The following is an 8558-nucleotide window of genomic DNA, read 5'->3' on the forward strand; positions in this document are numbered from 1 at the left end:
ATCCTTGGAATAGAGCCTACAGCCAGACTTCCATTTTAAGGAGGCTGGAATACAAACTATACTTTCCATGAAGTTCAATAAAACACAAGTGTACCGTATCATCTGGGCCAGTTTCTCCCTTTAACATTGATAATCTAGAGTGAGAAAAGGAAAGGTTCAAGAGGAAAATACTTGAACCTTCCACATTACCTTGCAGGAATCACAGGGGAAGAAAAAAACAAAACGCTGAACAGTGCATTTACCTATGCATACATTAAAGTACAATGGTAGTTTGAGTAACACAAAAAGGAACGACATTTCTTCACTTTATTCTTTAGCTGCACACATGCAGCTGTGACACCTAGAAAGCGGTGTGATCCAGGTGGCAGACAGGCAGCATTGACACAATTCCCGTGTGAATTACTGAGAGGCTAGAGCACTGGACTAGAAGAGAGGTTACATCCTTTCTGTATGAGCCTGATAGCAGTCAGCCAACTTCTTTTTGAAGATTTGGATAGAAGCAAACCAATGTCTGCTGTTGGTAATTACAGCACATACTTTTAACTAACAATGCATGTATAACAGTTCTGTAATTTGTGAAACTGAAGTGCCTTTTCAGAGGACAATCTTTTTCTTTTTAATTTTTACTGTTTTTAATGCTTATTTTTGAGAGAGAGAGAGAGAGAGAGAGAGAGAGAGAGAGAGAGAGAGAAGCAGAGAGAGAAGGAGACACAGAATCCGAAGCAGGCTCCAGGCTCCAAGCTGTCAGCACAGAGCCCGACACAGGGCTCGAACCCACAAACCGTGAAATCATGACCTGAGCCGAAGTCGGACACTTCACCGACTGAGCCACCCAGGTGCCCCTTCTAAGCATCATAAGCTAACCACTGTGCTAGACACACTGCCTCAGAATCTAGACCCAAAACCAAGGGGTCAATCTTTCTTTCCTCTAACCTACTAATCGTATATATCATCCGTCAGTAAGTCCTGTCTGTGCTACCTCAAATATGATATCCACCTGCTCCCTACTGTCCCAAGTACCTGAACCTAATCACTTTTCACTCCCCTCCACCATCACATCTTATCTGGGCTACTCTAATGGCCTACAATACCTGAACCCTGCCTACCTCTCTACCCTCATTTCCTACGGGCCTTCTTGCTGTTCTGGAACATGCCAAGTTGATTCCCTTTCTAAGGTCTTTGCACTTGCTCAAGTTCTCTTTGCCTGTAATAATCACTCCCAGATCTTTGCAGGCTTTTTCTCATCCTTCAGGGCTCAGTCAGTGTATCATCCCCTTAGAGAGACATTCCTTGGCCATTCCAAATAAAATAATACTCCACTCCATGATTCTCTAAATCCTTACCTGGCTTTATTTCTTCATAGCACTTTCACAGGGACTTTTGAAATTATATAATGTATTTATACATTAAAAATACTATTATTTATAGTCTTTCTCATATCCACAGTACAAGAACAATACTTAGCACATAATAGATCAGTAAGTTCTTGCTAAAATGAATAAGAAACCCAGTTTCTACCAACAATCAAAGGACTAAGACAATTATAAACAGATAAGCTATAACACTCTACATGCCATTAACAGAGGTTTGGCGTATTCTGAGAGTGGAGGATGAGCTGTGGGCCAATGTGAACAAGTTGTAAGCAAGAAAGGAAAGGAAACTCAGGCAAGTAAAAGGTCACAGTTTAATCCAAGACCCAGGAAAAAGTCACCTAGAATGCCAATTCCTAGGGTGAAGCTGCAGGAGGTCAAGACTAGAGTGAAAGACTGGTTTCGTATTTGATCCCAAGAAGCCTAGATTTCATCCTGTAAGCTATGGCTGACAAAGGCATAAACTCCAAGGCAGGGCAGGGATGGGAGAGGCTTGACATTTCAGTGGTAGAACAAGACCGGAGACACTAAAGGAGATGGACAAATCCAAGACAGATCGTGAGGTGTGACACGCACAAGGAAGAATGATGTATAGGAACACAGAGGAGGAAACGAAAAGATAGGAGACAACAAAAAGTTTGACTTTAGGTTTCACAGGTTTGAAATTTCTATTAGATGTCCACATGAGGATGTCCAGTGAGCAACTGGAAATGGGGGTATCAGGCCCAAGAGAGAAGCCAAAACTGGAAAAATAAATGGGGAGAGGAGGAACATATTGCACATAAAGGAACATACTAGCACATAAATGGTACCTCATTTTTTCTCTGAACTCCCATTGTTTAGATGTTCAATGAACATTTGTTGGGGAGATGCTTTATCTTCCCAACTAGATTAAGAATTGTTCAAAGAGATGTTTTCTACTTTTTGTGTATTCTCACAATACCTAGCATAAAATCTGGCACACAGAAGGCACCTAATAAGTTGTTTGTTAATGGGTGGATTGGTTTTTATTATTATTATTTTAATGTTTATTTATTTTTGAGAGAGCGAGCAAGAGCATGTGCACAAGGGGGGGGGGAGGGGCAGAGAGAGAGGGAGACACAGAATCTGAAGCAGGCTCCAGGCTCTGAGCTGTCAGTACAGAGCCCGATGTGGGGCTCAAACCTACAAACCGTGAGATCATGACCTGAGCTGAAGTGGGATGCTTAACTGACCAAGCCACCCAGGCTCCCCAGTTGGTTTTTATTTTAAAAAGTTATTTTAACAAAAAGATTTCAAAAAGAACTAAATTTACTTTTAAAACCTAATTTTTGTTTCTCTGAAAGGTAATTGGTACCCTGCTGGTGGAAATGTAAAATGGTGTATCTTTTGAGGAAAACAGTTTGGTAGTTTCCTCTGTTAGAGAATCCTTATGTGACCCAGCAATTCCATTCCTAGATATATACACCCCAAAAATTAAAACCAGGGACTCAAATACTTGTATGCTACTGTTCATAACAGCATTGACTCACAACAGCCAAAAAGTGGAAACAACCTAAGTGTGCATCAACAGACGAATGGATAAACAAAGTGTGATATCAGCCATAAGATGGAATATTATCTAGCCTTTAAAATAAATGAAGTTCTGATACTCGTCACATACATCATGGATGAACTCTGAAACCACTATGAAGCCAGTCACAAAAGGACAAATACTATATAATCCCACTTACATAAAGTATCTATAACAGGCAAATTTAGAGAGACAGAAAATAGATTAGAAATTACCAGGGACTGCAGGGAAGGAGTTATCGCTTAATGGTTACAGTTTCTGTTTCAAGTTTTGTTGTTTTTTTTTTTTTTAAGTTTATTCATTTATTTTAAAAAAGAGAGCACACACGGGGGAGGGGCAGAGAGAGAGGGAGAGAGAATCCCAAGCAGGCTCCGCACTGTCGGTGTGCAGTCGAATGCGGGGCTCAAACTCAGGAACCTTGAGATCACGACCTGAGCTGAAGAACACCTACTGAGCCGCCCAGGTGTCCCGAGTTTTTTTGTTTTTTTTTTTAAAGTTTATTTTAAGAGAGAGAAAAAGTGCACAGGCAGAGAGAGAGAGAGAGAGGGAGAGAGAGAGAATCCTGAGCAGGCTCCGCACCATCAGCGCAGAGCCTGGCAAGGGGCTCGAACTCACAAATCGGGAGATAAATGACTTGAGCCGAAATCAAGAGTTGGACACTCAACTGACTGAGCCACCCAGGCGCCCCTTAAGTTTTAAAAATAAAAGTCGTGACAGTTGCACAACACAGTGAATCGTACCTAATGCACTGAACTGCAAACTGAAAACGGTTAAAGTGATCTATTTTACATGTTTAATATATATTTGAACATAAAACCAGGAGGAGAGGAAGCAGAGTATTAAAAGGCTCTTATACACAAAATGGTATAATAATGGCGAAGGTAGAGTGTGATAAATTAAGGATGCATACTATAAACCCTAATACAACTCCATTAATCACAGAGCTATGGCTAATAAACCAACAGAGGAGATAAAATGGAATCACAGAAAATAATACGAAACAATCCAAAAGAAAACAGAGAAGGGAAAATAAATCGCGACTCCATAAAATAACCGAGATCTAAAGTTTGTGGGAAACTTGAAGTCTTAACGTTCACCTCATATTAATGTGAACAAGTCACCTACCAAAAGACTCTCTCTCTTCACTTACACGGAAAAATCTCAGTTACAACTAGGCTGTAACAGGTGTGGACTGTGCGGTTGGGAATCATTTTCCTGTACTCACACTGCTGGCAAGTAGTGGAACTGTGACGGGAAGCAAAGCCTGTGTGATTCACACGCACTCTGTCTCTCGACTGCTTCTTTTGAAACTTCTCAAACCTTCAGAAAAGTTGAAAGAATGATACGTGCAGCACTGGTATATTCACAGTTCACCTATTAAACAATTTCACAATTCACCAATTGTCAACGTTTTGCTACGTCTGCACTTTTGCACCTCTCCATCCACACCGGTTGGTTGCTTTGGAGTTTTGTCCCCAGACGTACTTCAGCCTTAAACACCTAACTGAACCCGTCGTTTTTTTTTTTAACCACCATGCTGTGTTGCCTCTTTTTCAAAAGAAGCATTCATTAACAAGAGATCGAACCATTTGGATCACTCTTCGAAAATCTGCAATGGCACCCCACCTCCTCCTGCATACGGTCTACAAAGTTTAGCACAGGCTTCTCTCTCTGAACGAGCTGAACCTGCCTTTCTTTTGCTTCCTTCCATGCTCTGGTGTTCTAGTCACCAATCTAGGAAAATATTAAGCATCCCTGGTTCCTCTGGGCCTTTCCTCATGTTGTTCACTCAGTCTGGAATGCCTTTCCTTTCTATCTCCATCTATCTTGGTCCTTTTCCTAATCCTTTAAGGCCCACCTCAAACGCCACTATGACGTATTGTTTCTGGTATAAAGCCCAATCAATGTAAGACAAAAAACTAAAATACCAAAGAGGAAAATAACGTCATGTAAAACCACGATCAAATAATAGTTCCTTGAAGAGTAAGTCACAGCTTTCAAAAAGATTTCATATACACCTCCCACTTGCCTCCTCAACAGATCCGAGAACAGATTATGAGTCCTCTCCTCCAATATGAGAAAAACCAAAGTTGTAGTCACTGCCTCAACTAGTAGGACCAAAGTCTCAACCCTCGTTTTCCAATTTCCAAGGTTCCCTCTCTTTCCAAAATACCACCTGACCCCCCAGATTTGTTTCCTTGCTAAGAAGTCTTCGGGGCTAGTTCAAATTGCCATTTTGCGGCCAAGTGCTCAACTCATAGTTCTGAGTCTTATTAATTTTAATCAGTGAAGGTGGCAAAACTCTTGAAGCTGTTGGCACAACATTATTGAAGCAGGTTTGGCAGAGGATTAAGAATGAAATCAATTTTATCTTTCACATTACACACGTGCACTGGTAACGTTTTCATTTTCTTTTTTTCTGTCAGGAGCAACAATGTAAAATTTATCTCTGTAACTGTACTTTGGCCAGAATAATAATTCAGATCCCAGCGGAGAGTCAAACAGGCCAAGCAGGTTGTTCCTACCTCCGTCTCCTTTTGCTGGCCCTCTAACTAGAATGGTGCTCGGGGCTGTGTTCATAGCTTTCCCTCTTGCTTCTTTTAGGTTTCCGCTCAAATACTACCCTAGGCAGTTCCTTCCCAGACACAACACATAATACAGCATCACTGCCGCCACCACGCCTCCCTCCCTCATCCCTGCCCTGTACTCCTGCCCCCCTTACTTTGCTTTATTTTTCTCCATGGCCCTTCTTACCATCTCATACTTTTATTTATTTATTTATTTATTTATTTATTTATTTAACTTTTGGTTAATTGTCTTTCTCATCAGTGCAGTAATTTGCTCTTTGGTTCACAGCTGTTATCTCCAGGGTCTTGAACCATGCTAGCACCTAATAAGTGCTTAACAAATATTTGTTGAGTGAATGGAGAAATGACAGTTGAACAGCTATGTAGTAAAGAAAAAGGAGTGGCCTCTCTCTCTCTCTCCGCCTCCATGCGCCATAACGAAGTTTATGTCATGAAATTTCAGTGTGGCAAGCATCTGCTTGGGGGGGGGTCTATGCTCACTAAAAGCGAAGTCAATGATCAAAATCCTCACCCCTCGTGAATCCAATCTGGACCTCTCCCCAGCCCTGAATGTGTTATCTCTAGATCTACCCCTGGGAGGCAGCATATTATAGTTCAGTGATATTCAAGTGCGGTTTCTCAGGCAAATCCAGGGATGAGATCCAAGACTGAATCCCTGGAGACTCGGAGCCAGTGAGGTAAGGGCCCTACTAGGAGAATCACTGGATATGTCCTGGAGTTGAACAGATCTCTATTCAGATCCCAGCCACACTATTCAACAACTGTATGGCACGGGTGAAAAACTTCCTTTTACTCAGCATCATTTTCTCACCTGTAAAATGGGGATAACATTATCTAACTTGCAGGGCTGTTGTAAAGGTAGCACAAGTACCCAGCACAGTGCCTGGCACATAGCATTTGTTCAATAAACGACAGTTACTAGTCTGTCCTTCGAGATTCTTGACGGGGGAAAAAAATGGGCTCCTGTCTTCCAGTAGGTTTGGCTTTCCTTTTCTCTCTTGATTTTCAAAAACAAAGAACTTCTGCTTAACCCAATACTGGATATCACACTGGTTCCAGATTTGACATAAAGAGCCCTAGAGAAAAGGAGGGGGGCGGAAAAAAAGGTACTAGAATGGGTGCCAGAAAGTTTAAGTCCTGAATGCTCCCAACTCAGGTGGTCCCCAATCCGTGCAAAAAAAAAAAAAAAAAAAAAAAAAAAAAGGACTCAGCCTTATATTCTATGAGTTTGGAGAGGTGGGTACAAGTCCCAGCTCTGCGAATGACATGCTGTATAAATTCAGGAGAGGACCTGGCCCTCCCTCTCTGTGTCCTTTCAGTGTTCCCAACTATCCAGTGAAAGATTACAACTTAGTCTATGAGTCTCGAAGTACAGTCCCTGATTTGTACTTAACCAGATGTGTGGTTTTAAAAACCAAGATAGGGGCGCCTGGGTGGCTCAGGTCACGATCTCGCGGTCCGTGAGTTCGAGCCCCGCGTCGGGCTCTGTGCTGACTGCTCAGAGCCTGGAGCCCGTTTCAGATTCTGTGTCTCCCTCTCTCTCTGACCCCCCCCCGTTCGTGCTCTGTCTCTCTCTGTCTCAAAAATAAATAAATGTTAAAAAAAAAATTTTTTTAAACCAAGATAATGAGGTCCTCTCCCGTGTCCAAGCCTGGTTCCCCATCTGTCCGAGGGTGGGACGCTGGGTGGTGGCGGCGGCTCCTATCTCCTAGGTCTTTCTCCCAGTTTTCCGAGTTTGAGACGCCTAGACGAGGGCTCCAACACAAAAGCAGCACGGCTATCTACGAGGTGCGGGGCATCCGCGTGATGTGGAGTGGAAGGTGGGTAGCCCTGAGGCCGAGGAGTGGGGTCGGAATCGCCGCAGCGAGAGACGGGGGCTTTCACCCTGCTCCGGGTCTGCGGACCGAGGGTACAACCCTGACGCACACCCACCTACAACGGCCTGGCCACGACGCCCACGTCGACCGTTGGTCCGGGCTTCCTGCCACCACGTCTCCGGCACAGGCCAGAACGACCCTAAGAGGGGCCCGCTGACCGCGTGGAGGCCGGCACCGCCCGGTTCCCCCTTCTTGCGTCCCCTCCCCTCTTCTCACCTCTAGGTCCCTGGCCTCCCCGTGCGACGAGGCCCCGCGGCACGTCCTGCGCCGTGGCGAGGCTGAGGGGACACAGCAGCGCCGGCAGAGGTAGCCCGGTCCCGGGCCGGCCTCCCTTTAACCGGCCCGTCCCCTTCCCCGCCCATCGCCCGGCCCCCGAGGAAGGCGGGGCCCCACCGGGCGGGACCGCGGAGAGCGGCCTGGAAGCACCGGCGGAGAGGTGCGGAAGACCCGGCCAGTACGACGGCCCGGACGGTAGCAGTCACGTGGCCCCGCGGGCGAGCGACGCGGCCGCCAGCCAATGACGCGGCCCGGACCGCGGGGGTGCCGCCCCCTGGCTGTTTTCCTCCTCACGATTGGCTGCCCGGCAGGGCCGCGAGTCCCTGGTTCTTCGGGAGGTTCCTTCTCCGCTGGGGGCTGTGAGGAATTATCAGCGGTTTTGCACCTGAACCCTGAAAGCGTAGCAAGGAAAAGGTGTCCGGAGAGACCCGGAAGCTTTCGGTCTAGAGCGGTTAAGTGTTCTGCCTTTTCGAGCTGGAAGGTCTTTATCACTGATCCCTTGGGACCCTGTCCCCTCCCACTCTCCCTTTGTAGATGTGGAATGAAGATCCTAAATGGGGAAAGGTCAGCTGGAAAGTTAGGGGCTTTACCATTAGTGTAACCTACTCTCCACTGAAGGTCCCAATTAGCCAGAGACGCCTTTTAAGATGTGAATAAAAATGTAAAAATAAATATGAGACGTAATTCCAACTTCGCTTAAAATCCTCAGTGGCTTTTCTTGACGTTATAGATAAAATTAAATTCCTCCCTATGCTTTCGAGGACCTGAATGTTCTGGACCGGCGCCTTTCTTACCTGGCATCCGTCCCTCTCTCTCTGCTCTCCACCCTTCCTGGCCTCCTTTGCCAGCCAAGCTTGTTCTCTTTCGGGACCGACCACTGGTTCCTGCTGCCTGG

At 45.2% G+C, this 8558-nt stretch overlaps 1 protein-coding gene across 4 annotated transcripts in view; it reads right to left on the reverse strand.

Moving 5' to 3' along the window:
* SLC26A2 (solute carrier family 26 member 2) overlaps positions 1 to 7851 on the reverse strand; it is a 31234-nt gene extending 23383 nt beyond the window's left edge. For 3 of the 4 annotated variants that reach the window (XR_006220711.1, XM_042994416.1, XM_007093377.3), the window contains exon 1: positions 7604 to 7851. The gene's annotated coding sequence lies outside the window, so the exon portion shown is untranslated. Of the gene's footprint in view, positions 1 to 4147; positions 4243 to 7603 lie in introns of all 4 variants that reach the window. The other variant, XM_015542583.2, reaches the window with a different exon arrangement.
* Positions 7852 to 8558: the final 707 nt, after the last annotated feature.

The sequence above is a fragment of the Panthera tigris genome, chromosome A1, assembly GCF_018350195.1.
Source record: "Panthera tigris isolate Pti1 chromosome A1, P.tigris_Pti1_mat1.1, whole genome shotgun sequence".
Classification (NCBI taxonomy): Eukaryota; Metazoa; Chordata; class Mammalia; order Carnivora; family Felidae; genus Panthera; species Panthera tigris.